The sequence below is a fragment of the Rhinichthys klamathensis genome, unplaced genomic scaffold, assembly GCF_029890125.1.
Source record: "Rhinichthys klamathensis goyatoka isolate OS25496 unplaced genomic scaffold, OSU_Roscu_1.1 h1tg000391l_1, whole genome shotgun sequence".
Lineage (NCBI taxonomy): Eukaryota > Metazoa > Chordata > Actinopteri > Cypriniformes > Leuciscidae > Rhinichthys > Rhinichthys klamathensis.
In genome coordinates this window covers 3,334,071-3,352,024 of record NW_026606894.1, presented here as the reverse complement: position 1 = coordinate 3,352,024, position 17,954 = coordinate 3,334,071, and the positions used below count along the sequence as shown (strand labels likewise).

General features: G+C 37.2%; 1 protein-coding gene across 4 annotated transcripts in view; it reads left to right on the top strand.

The window, feature by feature from the left end:
- large2 (LARGE xylosyl- and glucuronyltransferase 2) overlaps window positions 1-17,954 on the top strand; it is a 72,491-nt gene that overhangs the window by 35,529 nt on the left and 19,008 nt on the right. The window contains exon 1 of one of the 4 annotated variants that reach the window (XM_056234307.1): window positions 5,815-5,938. The exons of 2 other annotated variants lie outside the window; for them this stretch is intronic. The gene's annotated coding sequence lies outside the window, so the exon portion shown is untranslated. Of the gene's footprint in view, window positions 1-5,814; window positions 5,949-17,954 lie in introns of those variants that run through there. One more of the 4 variants, XM_056234308.1, reaches the window with a different exon arrangement.

The window sequence follows — 17,954 nt, the reverse complement described above, 5'->3', positions numbered from 1 at the left end:
AGGTCAGAAGAATCATGGTGCCAAATATATAATAACAGACACAAACTCCATCATCCCTTTTTTCATCTCCATCCCTGACAGGAATCATATGGAAAAATCCGAGATTTAAAAAAATTGCAAATTCCAGGCCTGGAAACATTATAGAAAATGTTTCAAATTAATGGTAAAATTTAGGAAAATAGCATATTGAATGTTTTTGTAACTATGTTAAGCTTGTAGATATTTCATCCACTCGTAACTGCACTTTGTATGGAAGCTTGTTTACGCCACGGAATAAAGTAATTTAAAAGATAATTGCGACAATTCTGACTTTTTTTCTCACAATTGCGAGTTATATAATATAATATAATATAAAACTCATATTTGCGAGTTATAAAGTCAGAATTGTGTGATATAAACTCTTAATTGCGAGTTATGAAGTCTTATTCTGAGGGAAAAAAAGGCTGACTTTTTCTCAGAACTCGCAATTGTGAGTTTATATCACACAATTCTGACTTTATAACTCGCAAATGTGAGTTTATATCACACAATTCTGACTTTATAACTCGCAAATGTGAGTTTATATCACACAATTCTGACTTTATAACTCGCAAATGTGAGTTTTATATTATATTATATTATATTATATTATATTATATTATATAACTCGCAATTGTGAGAAAAAAAAGTCAGAATTGTCGCAATTATCTTTTAAATTACTTTATTCCGTGGCGTAAACAAGCTTCCATACAAAGTATCAGTATTGCGAGATAAAAAGTCACAATTACCTTTTTTTATTTTGTATTCGGTGGCAGAAATAAGCTTCCATAACGTTGTGAGGGAAGTTTCTATCAAATCATCTTTAGATATCCATTATATCCAGTAATAATGACTGGATAATTCATGGAAAAATCTTGGAAGTTAGAACCCTGCACTGGCCAATCAGCTGCTCCCCCATCACCATGGCAACATGTTTTGGTAACTATGGTCAACATTTCAAAAAGCGCCCTTCTTAATTAGTATAATTAGCCGAATCAGTAAGAGACATAGGGATAAAGAGCACATTCTTTTCTTTATGTCGAAGCTGTTTGCTTAATGAGACGTTTTCTCTCGTTTAAGAGAGCATAATAAGACTCTGGTGTGGACGTGTGGGTGTATGAAGAACTGATTAAGTTCCCTCAGCAGAGTGCAGGCGGAGGTAAGATGCTGTCTGTGTTATTTCAGTCATGTCTGAGGTCTCAGATACAGTCGCCGTTCGTTCGGGATGCCAGAAGCTGACGCTGCGTTCGGCTGAAACTCTATTTAGAAAAGCTGTCTGGAGCCGGAGATTGGGGTGACCGCAGGCCGAAGAGAGACAGCACTTAGTAAAGTTTGCTAACCCGTAAGCCAACCTCTCCTGCGTCTCATCCTGCACTTGGCAGGACTAGATAAATTGTCGCTTTTCCATCAGCTTTATGTGTGTGTGTCAGTATCGATCATTTTCGCTCACACCCATAACAACACCTCATAGTCCTCACGCTATATTCTGTTCCCATCAGCCACGGAGAGCGCAGGCAAAGCACAATGCCCCTTGTTTTGGAGACTTTTTGACCTCTTGACCCGGGTAAATCCTCTAGGTATTATATTTCTTGTTGTTTTGTAGTGGTCGTGTCAAAGCCGTCTGTCCTGGCGGCGCTCATGAGTTTGTTCACACTCCGAGAGGAGGATTAGGGAGTGTTTTGACTGCAGGTTGGCATTGTTAACATCATTTCCTTCCTACACCACTCCATGAGTCATGCAATGTGCTGGGGTCTGTGTTCTGGGAGAGATGAAGACTGATGAAGAGAAAGTTTGGGAATAAATTCGAATGGCAGATGTCAGGCAGAGTGGATATTGTAGGGGACATCGCTCCAGATGATTCAGTTTTTATCCCTCACACAATGTTTAAACCAGAGCTTAGTCCTTAAATGCTAATCTCTGGGTTTCTACAGACATTATTTTTCAGTGAATTTGTCCTGAGATTGTGATATTTTGTTCACAAGGATTAGAATATGCAGCTGTCGCAGCCGTAAACTCATATGCACCATCGCATCGGGTAGTGCCGCTCATGTGCAATGCAGGTTTTGTGACATTTCATGATTCCTTTAGAATTCTCTCCATCATGGTCTTACTATTTGTAATCCCAAAATCAAAAGAGAAATGGCATTTTTATTACTTTTTATGGTGAATTTATGATTTTTTTTTTTTTTTGTATTACGTAACAAGAATTGGATGTGATCTGATATTTAAAATGTATTTTAATGTTATCTAAAATGTAATATTTTTGCATTAATCTTTCCTAAATTAGATTGTTTCTGGGTTCCGCTTTAATGGTTTAATTAAATATTAATGATTCAAAAAAATGTCTAATCATATAACTTTGATTTTATTAATCTATTAATCTAAAACATTTTTATTAATCTTTTCAAATGTAACAATTATATTAAAACGTTAAACAAAAATGTGTGATGAATTGTATGATTATTATTATTACTTTGAGAAGTACAGTCTATTCTACAAGAGAAATATATTTCGGTCACAATTTTTCAAGTAAAACTAAACTTTTAGTTTGGCGGGTTGTAGAATAATTGTGGGATCATTTAAATCATTTTTACATCAGGATACTATTTGCACCGTATATAATGTATGCTGATTAAAATAAAAATAAATTCTGAGAATCTAATTATATAATTATCATTGAAAATAATAAAACATTGTACATCTTTGAGAGTATTGAGAAGTACAAAAAAGGGACATATTTATGTAGCCACTGTGTACTATATAAGGTGAAGTGATTCATCAGTTGTAGTGTGTGTGTGTGTGTGTGTGTGTGTGTGTGTGTGTGTGTGTGTGTGTGTGTGTGTGTGTGTGTGAGAGTGTGTGAGAGAGCGCACGTGTGTGTGTGTGTGTGTGTGTGTGTGTGTGGCTTAAACAGTTGTTAGAGAAACCCAATGCTCCCCATGTAAAGGACCCCCCTTCGTGTGATAGATTAGTAGTGTCTCACTGCATGGTGTCTTGGTTTACCGTCACACCTCCCAATTCCACCCCCCAGGCTTCTCCAGTGACCTTTACTTCCTTAATGAGGAGAAAACACGAGGTGTTAACTTATCAAACATTCATTTGGCTGTCATCTTATCCTGAGTACAGCTGAGCTTGTGCAGTCAGGGAAGTTTATTGTCAAGGAAAAATTACCATAGTAACAAACCAAAAAAAAAAAAGTCACAATATCCAAATATTGGTGAATTAATAAATATTGTTGCATGGATAGGATTGGATTTTTTGGTAGATTGGATTAATAGTATTGGCTAATATTTCGCCTCTATGTTTTGGTGAAAGATTGTGAGTTGTAACATTGTAACTTGGTGCAAGTTTGACACTAAACATTCAATGTGCAGACAATGATTACCAGACAATTCACATGATGTATGCAATGTTTGCGTTGAATTGACGGGGACAACTTCACACATAAGTGATTTGAACACCTTTTACTTCTCTAACAGTGTCTTTTAGAGTACACAACATGAGATGTATAAAACTATCAAACTTTATGGTAACACTTCACTTTAAGATGGCACAGTTACACATGTTACTTACTATAGTAATAAGAGTAAATGATGCATAATCATAAGTAACTAACCCTAAACAAACCGTAATCCTAACTCTATAGTAAGTGCATGTAGTTAATTAATGTTACTTATTCGTGTAATTACACTGTAACAACGACACCTTAAAATAAAGTGTAACCAACTTTATTAAGCCATCTTTAATGCTTCTTTTATTTTTTGTTGTTATTATTAGCATTATTAACTGAGGTTTAATTGATGCAATTGATTATTAATAAAATAAATAAAACGTGAAAAATGATTATGCTGTATTTAATGTTTTTTAGTATGTGCAGAACCCATATGGGTACATGGGGATGAAAAGAAAGATGAGATGGGAATAAAAACTCATTTTTCTCCAATCTCATGTTTTTTTCCATCACCCTTAGGGGCTCCATATGCTGTTTCACATGTTATCATTGTGAAACGGTACATGCACAACTTTAATATGGGCCTTTAGATTAACATATGCTGATGGATAATACAACCAGGAACATTTTGATTTAATATCTTTATCCAGTTTGTTCTTTTCTGATAACAAATGTACAGCAATGGCCAAAAATCATGTCTGGCCTAGGGACATTTCAGCCCGATCTCACGGCAATTCGTACGAATTTTACGGGGTGGCTAATTCGTACTAATTCATACGACCTCACTCGTACAAATTCGTACGATTTTTGCTAATTCGTACATATTTTATGAGTTACCAAATTCGTATGAATTCGTACGAATGACCTACCCCTGACCCCGCCCCTAAACCCATCACGTGGGTTTAGACAAATCGTACAAATTCGTACGAGTGAGGTCGTATGAATTAGTACGAATTAGCCACCTTTTAATCACTCGTACGATTTCGTAAGAATTAGTCGTGAGATAGCGTTGGAAATTGACATCATCACCGTTCACCCTTTATTCAAATATTATTACAAATTGGTAAAGGTTTTGTGAGCATATTGCATTGTTGTATTTAAGATTCAATTGTTTTATGAAATGAAACATGCCAAGTTGAGCAGACATGATTTTTGGCCAGGATGACATAGAAAGAAATTTCTGAACAAATGCAAAAACTAGAGAGAACCAATGAAATATTAATAACTGATTATGTATGCTTTTTCCTGTGAGCCTTTTGTTTTTCTATGCATTTTTTGTGTGTGCATAGTATAAAACCTGTAGCTGTATCCAAGACAGCAACATAGTGTCGGCTCAGATCCGGCCCACATCTGGTACGCGTTGAATCCACATGTACCGGATGTGGCCCGGATCTGGCCCGACACTATGTTGCTGTCTGGGATGCCTTTTCCCTCCCAAATAATTTGATCAGATAAACACCTAAACCAAATTTAGTACTTTGTTCTTCCCTCGTATTTGAAATATTTTCCTAATATTTTGATGGTTTAATTGAACTCGTATAGGGTCATTAAAAACAATTATCCCCTCTGGACTTCAGGCCACTACTGTATATTCAAACCTTCTCTGGAAGTGTGTCAGTCATTGAAATCACAATTCTCTTAGATATTCTGATCACAGCGTAGAGATGATGTGTTTGATTAAGAGACTCTCCAGCGCATCTGCTGCGATAAGAGCTTCTAATGAGAGCCTGTAGAAATCTGAATGACAAAACAAGCCGGTTCATTGTCTGATAAGAATGCTTGATTACACTGGCTCGCGTCGTCTGTCTGCGTGTGACTATCTGTTCTGCGGGATCATGTCGCTGGTCAGAGGAGAGCCTAAGCTTCCCAGACTCCTGCATTCCTGCACAACCCATCTTTTGTCATGCGGCAGTGGTTATTTGGAAGGTGACACCCTTCCCCCCCTCTTTCTCCCAAGTGCATGCCAGTCATCTTTCATTAAAGGAAGAGAAGGAGGAACGGAGGAGGAGTGAGAGTGAATGAGCCAGCGGAGGTCAGGGCATTTAGTAAATCAGGTGTAGCAGAGGCTCACAAAGAAGGTTTTTCTGTCATGGAAGAGTCAGCAGCAGCGAAGTAACTTTGAAAGCAATTACAATATAGTTTAGAGGTTAAAGAGAGATTTTGGGGGGAGAGACGGAGCAAAGGAGAGAGGCTGAGAGATGCCTTTGATCCGAGTGTGAGACGCAAACCTGCCGTGGCATGCTAGCGGAGAGGTGGAGGGAAAGAGGGAGGAGTTTTGCTCTCCTTCCATCTCAGACACGCATACAGGTAGAGCAGTTCAAAGTTTGCCTCTCGTGATTTATATCAGCTCAAAATCTCATGCATGTCGGGCACTGTAACTTCATTCAGCTGTCAGACCGTCGTCAAAGCGCGCCGGACAGAAGAGAGAGGGAGAGAGAGAGGGAGAGCTGGCCTTGGCGCTGAGCTGAGGTGAAGATAAGTGCGTTCTTTCTCCCCCTTTCAGCTCTATGAATGCAGGCTTTGTGTATGCGTCTCCTTTTTCTTACTCTGTTTTTCTCCCTGGTGATATGAGTCTTCTATTGTAGCATGAGGTATTGTCCCACTTTTTCTTCTTTCTCTCCACTGTGTAAAAGTTACAGTGTTTTTATGGCGCACAGATACTTTACTGCACTTTACAGGAAAGACGAGTGAAGAGTGAAGGTTGGTTTGGGGTTAGTTGATAGAATATACACCGGTTGTACACTATCAAATCTTTCCAGTCTATGGAATGTCCCCATAAAACATGGAAACTGTGTGTTTGTGTGTGTGTGTGTGTGTGTGTGCGCAGTGGGTGTGTGGTGTTTGCTGAGGTGAAGTCTTTTGTGTGTGTGAGGGGGGTGGGGTTGCACTTTAGGGAGAGTATTATTAGATACATTTCACAAAGAGTATATAAAGTTTGGAATCATTAAAAAAAATAAGTAAAATGTTTTTTTTTTATGCTCACCAAGACAGCAAAAATACAGTAAAAATAGTAATATTGTGAAATATTATTACAGTTTAAAATAACTGTTTTCTATTTTAATATAATTTAAAAGGTATTTTATTCCTGTGATCAAAGCTGCATTTTCAGCATCATTACTGCAGTCTTCAGTGTCATGATTCAGAAATCAATCATTCTATATGCTGATTTGGTGCATCAAGAAACATAAAATTAAAAAAAATATATTAAAACAGAAAACAGTTCTCTTGAATGGTCATAATATTTGACAATAGTTCTGTTTTTACCATATTTTTGATCAAATTAATGCAGGTGAGCAGAGGAGACTTCCTTCTAAAGCATTAAACATCTAGTCTTGTCTATGGAAAGTCCCCATTAAACATGAAAACACAATGTGTGTGTGTGTGTGTGTGTGTGTAATGACTTGGTTGAAGCAGGTTAGTCTTACCCTGTCAGGCTGTGTGACCATTTGAATGGAAACAGCTTAAGACAATGGCTTAATGATTTACATTTTAATTATCTTTAGCTGTGTGGACTTTTGTCATGTGACTTCTCACTGTCTTGTTTTACTTAAAGAGGTTTGAGGTCAGCCTTGATTTCCTCACTGAGATTGTAATGTAAATAACTGCAGAAGGAAGCTCATCTTTAGATTGACTTCTTCTGAACATTGAGTTGATCTGAAATGACCTCTCTCATCTGTTGTTTTGTAGTATAGATACATTTTAAAATGAAAAAGAGTTGTTTGTAGAAAGCTGTTTGCTGATGAACTCTTCAGAGTTGATCAATATTCTGTTCTAGAACTTCTGATGTTTCTTCAATGCAGGCCAAAAAAAAAAAAAAAAGAAGAATATAAATGAATGAATGGACATCTCTACCTGGAGTCATTGATTTTCAGTGTGGAACCGAAGCTGGGAGGAATATGCGATGATGATAATTTTTTGAGACGAGGGCCGTATCCTTGAACAGTGCAGAGATTTGAATTTTACAGCGGCTCCAAGCACAGTCGCAAAAATAATGAGTGTTTCCAAACATACTGAAGCCCACAGAGGTTGTACATTATTTGTTTTGTCTTGTTTTCTTAAGACAATAAGAAAGAGATGTCAAAACGAAAACATCACAAATCTTGACCAAACCATGAATAACATGAAGAGAAAATAACAGCAATACACAGCTTCTCACAACTTACTAGTAGACTACACAGTAGACTAAATATTCTACATAATTTATTCTACATACACAAAAGATGGAAAAAAAACACAATTAAGGGCATATCATTTTAATAAGTTAATTAAAAAATGTAATTTACCTCTGATTATATAATCAAAGTATTTTCTTATGAGCTGAAACTCCGCTGTCTAAGATTCCTCTGTATGCTAGCTCTGAGTGGCTATTATTTTTATTATTATTATAACATATTATTATCTCCAAGACAGAAATATATTACTATCATAATAAGATTTTTATGTAAAATAAAAAAAGTGTTGCATTGTTCATAACATAATTTATGCTTCTTGTGGAAATTATCGTGAAGTCCCCCCCCATCCCCCATCCCCCAATATTAAAGCTTAAAAAAACGAAGTATGTGTTATTGTTAGAAGTATACATTTCAACAGCATTTTTAAATAGCATTTTACTACACATGGAAGTTAATTACAAATTAGTCACAGCTCACTAACATTTCCGTTAGAAATATGTGTGTCTGTGTAAATCATACATAAATTTGTATATATATATTATATAATGTAAAATATATAATTTAAAAATCAGCTCCACAGGATTGATAGGTTTGAGGAGCTCTCAAGTCTTTTTAAAGTACTGGTTGTCTCATGGATGTCAGCTCTCTCTTTCTCATTATCATCTATCAATGTCTGTATCTGTATCTCTCTCTTACGCTCACACACACAAACATATGATTGAGGCTTTGTGTTTTTTTTTTTTTTTTTTACTTTAAGACACTTAGAGAAGCTGATTTGGTTTCCTGGCTTGGAGGAGAGAAAGATTAGCCGGATTCCAGGCCTCAAAGGGACAACAGCAGCATGTGAGGAGATATTAAGTGGAAAGAGAGGGATTGAGCAAGGGAGGGCGAGAGCAGTGTTTTTGAAGATTAGCCCTCTAATGCACCGGGTATCAGACTGGGGGACGGACTCACGCACTGAGTTTTTATGAGTGATATCCCACGATCCCTTGCTGCAAAGCCACTGGAGAGAAGTTCTTAATGGCTGTCAGTTCTTCTCTGGTGGCTTAAAGATGGAAAGAGACATTTCAAACCTGGGTCTGTGCGGTTCATTCTACAAACCTTTGAAGTTCACACATGCCACATCCAACGAATCTGTTCTCACAGAGAGGTGGCAATACAAATAATCGGCCCAGCACATACTCTCAGTGTGCTGTCAGCTGGCTTCAAACCAGAATGAAACCTCTTTGATAGAAACGCTCTGATAGGCTTCAACTCACTTAGGGGCATATGTGTTCAAAAACAGCTTGTTGGAGTGCCACTAAATCGAATAATAAGCCATGGTTTAACTCTCTTTTTAGCACAGCTTCTTAGCAATGGAAAATGAAGTACGCTAAGATGAGATGCGTCGCTACTGTCGAAGACGATGGTCTATCATGTGTTTAAATCCACAAACAGTTGGGAAAAAATTGTTTCGCATGCCATAACACTAATACTTAGCATGTTGCTAGTATGCTGCTAAGCAAACATCACAATAATCAAATAAGAATAACATTTTGTGAAATATTGCACCGTAGATGGTATTTTTTTTAATATTTTGCAGCAATAATCAGGTCTTTTTTTATTCCGGTTGCCATCATGATAATTTTCCCTGAGCTCATTGCAAGGCATTTTGGGATTGTCATATCACATTTTGTCAGCATTATCCTGTAGAGTATAAAAAATGGATATTCATTTTGAGCAGTGTTAAATTATTAATGTTTTTTTTAAAGTGACAGTTAGATGATGGCAAAGAGGATCTAAACGCATCACCAAATAAATATCCGACGTCGATCAAAATCCATCCAATACTATTAACAAATCTCTAATGTCAGCCAAACAACTGATACGATGCAGATATATTGGACGTCCTTTTGAACAAGGATTCTTAGAAGGCAATGCCTGTGATTCAATTGTGAGAAGAGCTTGCTAGTTAGATGCTGGAAATTCAGAACTGCCCGTAAAACACTGTATGTGCAGAACGCGCTGAAGTGATTGTGCTTTAATCAAAGAGATCTCATGCCTTGATTTGATTCCCTGATTATATTCACATTACAAAGTCCCTCATTTAAAAGGGCAATGCCGTTGTAGTTCCAGGTCTTCTCCACAGAGATCCCCTTCCATATTGAGGGCATTCTCCTTCTGTGACTGACAGCCGCAGTGGAGCTGGTCCCACCTGTCCTGTCCACCAACAGAACATGAACATGACAAAGACAGACTGGAATAGATTAATTAATTATCTTAATGTAGCATTTTATACAGTTGTCACAGGAACAATCCCACAGTAACATGGGGTTACCGTAAGCACTTAGCTCAAGGGCACAATGGTGATAGCTTGTTTTTGTGTATGCTATTGCTTATATTAAAGGATTAGTTCACTTTTAAAAAAACTTTTGCTGATAATTTACTCACCCCCATGTCATCCAAGATGTCCATGTCTTTCTTTCTTCAGTCGAAAAGAAATTTATGTTTTTGATGAAAACATTCCAGGATTTTTCTCCATATAATGCACTTTGCTGGGCACCAAACGGTTCAAGGTCTAAATGACCGTTTCAGTTCAGCTTCAAAGGGCTTTAAACGACACCAGACGATGAATAAAGGTCTTATCTAGCGAAACGATCGGTCATTTCAAAAATAAATAAAAAAGTTAAAGTTTTATAGGCACAAATGCTCGCCTTGCGAACTCTCCTGTTCGAACTCGTTCATCAAAATGAACGAATCTTTTTTCGAGTCATTGACTCGAAAAAAGATTCGTTCATTTTGATGAACGAGTCAATGACTCAAAAAAAGATTTGTTCATTTTGATGAACGAATTCGAACAGGAGAGTTCGCAAGGCGAGCATTTGTGCCTATAAAACTTTAACTTTTTTATTTATTTTTGAAATGACAGATCGTTTCTCTAGATAAGACCCTTATTCATCGTCTGGTATCGTTTAAAGCCCTTTGAAGCTGAACTGAAACAGTCATTTAGACCTTGAACCGTTTGGCTACCATTGAAGTCCATTATATGGAGAAAAATCCTGGAATGTTTTCATCAAAAACATTAATTTCTTTTCGACTGAAGAAAGAAAGACATGGACATCTTGGATGACATGGGGGTAAGTAAATTATCAGCAAAAGTTTTTTAAAAAGTGAACTAATCCTTTAATATAAGCAATAGCATACACAAAAACAAGCTATCACCATTGTGCCCTTGAGCTAAGTGCTTACGGTAACACTTCCATGTACAAAATATTGAGCGCCATTAGTGATGCTTTGTTACTGAATGATTTTTTGTTACTAAAATTATTTTAATGAATCAGTTGAGTGAATGATTCAATGGCAGTTGTTTCTTTATTGATTCAATCAGTATTTTTGAATGAATCATATGAACGATTCAACGACTCTCTCATAAAAAAGGTGGCTGCATCCAGAATCATATACTGTACTGAGTAGGTGCATCTTTTGAACACGCAATTATTTATTGTGACCGTTAAAAAAGTATGTTCTCATATGAATATTCCCTTTTTCCTATAATTTCCATAGCCATCTTTACCAGGCGGGAAAGTTTAGCTTTGGACTGAACTGTGATGTTGCCAAACCATACAGTATATCCATAATTGTATTACACTCCATTGGATGCACACTTTGGAATCCCATTGAAAGTTGTAGGTCAAATGGGTGCTGTTTTATAAATACTTTATAAAACATATAAAGCCTACTATACATAGTAGGAAAGTATACGATTTCAGATGCAGCATGTCTTTTTTTCCCCGTTCCTGAATGAAGCAGCGTTTTCGAACAAATTGGTTGAGTGAGTGATTCAAATGACTCACTTATAAAGATGGTTACTTGACACCACCATATAACCTGTTGAAGAGTCAGTTAAAAATCGGCACCACTAATACACATCTCCCAGACTGATCTTTTTTTCTGTAACAAACACAGACAAGCCTTTAAACTACATATCAGCGCTCTTGCAATGCTGCTCGTGACAGTCAGATTTGAGAAATTAATAATTGGACATTATACATATCTATATACTATATATCTCCACTTCAAACTGTAATGGTGTGTTCACACCGAACGCGAATTTAATTATTTGCGCGAGTAGATTACATACAAAGTCAATGCAAAGACGCGAAAAGACGCATCATTCGCGCCGGGCGTTGCGAATGACGCGAATTGGGCGACGCATTTGCCGCGAATGTCTTCAGTTAAAAACCTTGTTGAAAACTTGCAAGTTGAAAACTTTGAACTCGAGCGAATGTTCAAGCGTCTAACTAGACGCGTATTTGACGCTCTATTCGCGTTCGGTGTGAACACACCATAAGAATACATGCATCAGCTTTAAGTATTACCTTATAAACAGTGCAGTCCTACCCTGCTCTGTAAACACTATACAACAACATTTTGTGTACAATGCATTTTCTACAAAATAAGCATCTAAATGGGTGTATAAAGGTATGCAAGCTGTTACAGGACTGTCCTTTTAACCATTCATTGAACTTCTATAGATTGATAAGTGTAATGTTGAGATAAGATGGTGTGTGGACTGTTTGTTCACCTGGATCAATACTGGAGTGCACTAAAAGGGGCTCACTGGTTTAATGTGCACTGCCTTATACTGCAGATGAGATGAGTATGTAGGCTTTAAAAGCCAGCGGGGGCTGAGTGTTATGAGTATTTCACCTCCCTCCAATACACAACCTCAGTAATTCTTGTTTTACTAGGGCACCTGTCCCTGTAGAGAAGGCTTGTGAGGCTCGTTGCTTGTTCAGCCAAAGATCCTTATGCAAGCTGCCCTAGCCCACCTTGACCCGGCTCTCTCCTCCTCTCTCTCGCTTGCTTTGTGTCCTTTTTTTACTTTCACTATCACTCTTTCGCTCTATTTTAATGGATTTGGGAGGAGGCCTTTCACATCTTAAAAGTGTTATAAAGATACTCTACAAAGTGACCTATTAAAAAGCATCTTAAACATGAACTGCATGCATTTCATTTTTGGAAAGATTGACTGGGCAGTACAAATTTGCCTGAGGTGGCGTTTTAGTTTTCAGCCTGAGCAAGAATAGGTAGATTTTGTAATATAAGACACAAAAATGAGAGTTAAACCCCAATGTGACCTCAACTCTAAAGCATTTGTGCTATTCTACTCCCACAAGCAATAGAGACAAGCCCTGAGGTGATGCTGTGTCATCTGTGGTTTCTCCTTACTCTCTCTGTTCAGAGAATATTAATAAGCAGCAGAGAGATTTATGTGCTGCTGATCAGCCATGGAAAAGGCAGGTTTCAGCTTACCTGTGCCAACTCAAACAGAGGAGACGTTCTCTCCCTGCAGGGTCCTCCAAACAGGTGCCACATCCATTACACTTCGGTAAACAAGTCTGGATATTTTCATCTACTGCACGCAAAGAGTAGAAGTTAGTTGCAATAGGTAGATTAAAAAAAGAAACTGCATTCTGAGCTTTTAGATTGGGGTTGTCATGGAAAACCTTGAAATATCATAGAGTTTTAAAGGTGAATTGACTGTTCGCAAAGAACAGTCCCCCCCCCCCCCCCCCCCCCCAGACCAGGTTACAGACCAGGTTACTTTTCGGTTACTTTTGATATTAAACATATTAAACAAAGTCTCACCTTTCAAATGTGGTCATTTTTTAAAAAGAAATTTAAACAATAAATACCGTTTTGTGGCTCTTTAATGTGTCGTGACAGATCGCTGTAGAGCATCAGTTAAAGCTGCTCGTGATCCGATCATCTCTTCCTTCTAGTTAATTTATAGCATCAAATAAACATGAATGAACATAAGAAGGAATGTTGTTTTAACCGCAGAAAGGCATCAGTACACTCCGTTTTTCAAGTTCAAATCCCCCCATGTTAATCTACTAACTCTCCTGACTGCTTTGTCGGACAAAATGGCGGATGGCGAAGTATGATTGGTCAGATCACCTGTCAATCAAACTCCCTGCGAAGGGTCAATTGTGTGTTATTTCTGTGCCACAAACAATATAGAGAAAATTATTTAAGCATAAAAAGTATTTTAACATAAAATACACACCCCCTTTATGGAAAGTCATTGAAAAAAGGACTTTATTTTGATGGTCCCCTTCATACATTCTGTTGACCAGTCTACTAAACTCTTATTAGAGTATTAGTGGAGACTGTTAGGGGCAGGGTTCGTGGAATAAGTACTTGCAAAGTTACTCATAGTCAGTAGAAAGTCTGTTGGGGGAGCATCACAATAAAGTGTTAGCAGATATTAAGCAGGCCGTATACTAATACTCAAATGAGAGTTTGCTGAAATGTATGTGCAACGTTACTTATAGTCACCAGAATGTCTGAAGGAGACCATCAAAAAGGTTGGTCAAAGTGTTACCAAAAAAGACGAATTAAATATCAATCTGGTCCGTTATGCTTTAGCTATTTTTGAACTGAAAAACACACCTAAGAAACGGGTCTGGTCGGGGTAAGATGAACCAGAAACCACTGATTAGTTGACTAGTCACTAGATGTGTTTCCATCCAAAGTTGCGAAATTAACTTATCCGCAAAATTGGAATATCACATAAAACATTCGCGAATAAAGCACCGTTTCCATCCAATAAGTGTAATCAGTTTATACTTCCTGATAAACTACATATCACTAAGAAAAGTAGGAGAAGCTCAGCTGGGTTTACGAGGGTGAGGGTGTAGTGATCTGGAGGGGTGCTCTGAGGACACCGGCTGCTGGCTGCGGTTGAAAGACATGCTTTAACTGCAAGGGGACACATAGTGGGAACCTGGCCGTTTGGATTTACAAACAGCTGACCTTTAGTGCTGGACGTCCACCACCGGGAGGCCTGTAAAGTCTGATTTGAATTCAGATTTGACTATTTTTATCTGGGCATTGTGGGACTAGAATCACCTTAGCCCAGTGCTCCTTTGCCAATAGGAGTCAATGACAAATGGATGTCTGATGTAAAAAAAAAAAATACACATAAAAAAGTTTATCAGGCAAAACAAATCTAGTTTAAAGGGATAGTTCACTTTGAAATTAATTTTTGGTATGTTTTAGCTTACCTCAAGGGCATCCAAGATGTAGGTGTCTTTGTTTCCGCAGTAGTTTCAATTTTGATATTTTTAGGTCAAACCGTTCTTGTCTGTCAGTCACATAATGCAGGTCTATGGTCACCACCTCAAAGAGCATGCACAGAGAAGTCCAAATTAAACATGATTTAATGACTCGTAAATGTAACACATTGATGGCCTAAGACACGAAACGAGCGGTTTGTGTGAGAAAACGAACAGTATTTATATCGTTTTTACCTCTTGTAAACACAGCCACGTCCAAGTGATCTGAGGGCGCGGGCGCTTCGGTCTGTGCGTTACAAGAGGTAAAAACGATATAAATACTGTTCGTTTTCTCACACAAACCGCTTGTTTCGTGTCTTAGGCCATCAATGTGTACTTACATTTACGAGTCATTAAATCATGTTTAATTTGGACTTCTCTGTGCATGCTCTTTGAGGTGGTGACCATAGACCTGCATTATGTGACTGACAGACAAGAACGGTTTGACCTAAAAATATCCAAATTGAAACTACTGTGGAAACAAAGACACCTACATCTTGGATGCCCTTGAGGTAAGCTAAAACATACCAAAAATTAATTTCAAAGTGAACTATCCCTTTAAGTCAATTTGACACTTGGATGGATGAGCAGGATTAAAAGTGCTGTAAAATAGCCAATTAATGCCCACCTGTAAATGCACATTCTATATTACCGTGCCAAGATGCCACATTGCTTGACAACCATCAACAGCCATCAGGCTAATTATTAACTACTTTTGATTTTGATTTTTATCATAATTACATGCAATTATTTATTGAACATAGGTGTCTTTTATTAGATTTTTGTTGTTGCTCGAGGCCGTGTGCATGTTCCAAAGTTCTAGTCTTGGCGTTGACGTTGGTTACATATGTTGATACCATTTCCAGAAAAAAAGTTTTGATTTATGTGTCATTGAAAAGGAAAAAAAATAACAACAGTGTATTGAAAATGTCATGTGGTCTGACCAGCAAGTAAAAATAAATAGCTAATTTCTCTTTACACTTTTACTGGATATACTGTACATGTTAATCTTTATTATCAAATATATTTGTGAAGGTGAATATTAATTTCTGGGCAGGTCTGTATGGGTCCCTGCAAAGTCATTTTTGTTTTATGGTTTTCTTGTCACATGACAGCTAAATCAATAAGAAATAATATATGTATTAATTAGACTATACTCTTCTTTTTTATGGTCTAATGTATCATACAAGATTTCTCATTTATTGTCTGTATGAATAACATAACATAAAAAAAATAAAAATAAAGTAGTAGATCTGGAAACAAAAAATAAGAGTCACGTAAGTGACCCATGGAGATATTTGATGGATGAACGAAAGAGTCACATTGCGTCATTGGTCAATCGTGGGTGACTGAGTTATACGTTATGTACGAATGAAGGAGACAGTCAGTCAATTTTTTCTAGTTAACCTCTTTGTGTCCCTGTCAGTGTGCATTCTGTCTGTGTAATGAAGAGTAGTTTGTAGCGGTATTGTTGGTTTTGAAAAGGCACTCCAGAAACGGCTGCCTCTTCTCTGGGTTAATTGCTTGAGGTTACATTTCACAAGGCCCATTAATGAAGGCCGACTATGTGCCTTCAGGACTGCATTCTCTTTATAGAGACCCAAACAGTTCACGTATGCTTATTTTGCTTCATTCAGATAGCTTTGACTCAAGACGAGTAGACTTGCATACTGTGCTAGCACACAAAAACACTCCGCACACTTTCTGCTTCTCTCTTTTTTTCCCATCAGCCGCACGCACTTGGCATCCACCGCTAAAGTTTTGAGAGAGTGTTTTTGCAGCCTTGGCAAGTGTGTGTGTGTGTGTGGGTGGTTGTAATCTGGTAACGAGCGTTGAAGAGCTCAGGATGGCCTTGAGTGTGCAAGAGTACCACACATAGAAGACGACAGACAAGCAAACAAAGGCTGGTGTCAGAGTCAGGTGATGAAGGATATCATTTTAGTGACCACACACACACACACACACAGGACAGCTCAACACAAGCTCAGAGGCAAACTATACACAGAAATAAACCAACATTCGCACTAGACACTGTGCAACTCCAGTAAAAAGGGTTGTACGCAAAACAGAAAAGCAGTTGACTATACATCCAAATAACGTTCTTGATGCTAGCGATCACTGATTAAAGGGTTCATTAATTCTGTCAGATTATTTCAAACCTGCATTTCATCCTTCCAAAAAAACACAGAGGGATTTCATTTTGTGTTTAATTTAGCTATGTTTGCATAATTTGACAAATCAATTACAAATTTGGTCTGAACTTTTCACCAAAGCAGTGGTTCTCATTCCCTGTGCTGGCTCCACACTGCTCTGCACATTTCATATGTCTCTCTTATCTAACACACCTGATTCAGGGTGAGTCAACATTATTTTTGGTCTGTTTTCCTAGAGAAGAAAGACTTCATTTGAAATATAGTGTTACATTTACAAGCTAAAACTTTTAGTGACACTTTCTATGAAGTCTGTATTTTAAATAATTGATATGGGTATTCCTAATGCATTATAATACATTCATAACGCCAGATAAAACAAAAACACTTGTAATGCATTATAACTATGGGAACTATAATCCATAAGTGTGTATAATGTTTGTTATAATGTATAATACTCTCAGAAGTTAAAACCACAGATAGGTAAGTATTAATGTATTATAACTGTTGTTACAATTATTCATGAGATGATGATAATACCGTGTATTTTTTATAAGGTATGCATGCATTATATAAATACAGGATTGAACATGGATTAGAAAAAAATAGAAATCTATCTATCTATCTATCTATCTATCTATCTATCTATCTATCTATCTATCTATCTATCTATCTATCTATCTATCTATCTATCTATCTATCTATCTATCTATCTATCTATCTATCTATCTATCTGTCTGTCTGTCTGTCTGTCTGTCTGTCTGTCTGTCTGTCTGTCTATCTATCTATCTATCTATCTATCTATCTATCTATCTATCTATCTATCTATCTGTCTGTCTGTCTGTCTGTCTGTCTATATCTATCTATCTATCTATCTATCTATCTATCTATCTATCTATCTGTCTGTCTGTCTGTCTGTCTGTCTGTCTGTCTGTCTGTCTGTCTATCTATCTATCTATCTATCTATCTATCTATCTATCTATCTATCTATCTATCTGTATCTATCTATCTATCTATCTATCTATCTATCTATCTATCTATCTATCTATCTATCTATCTA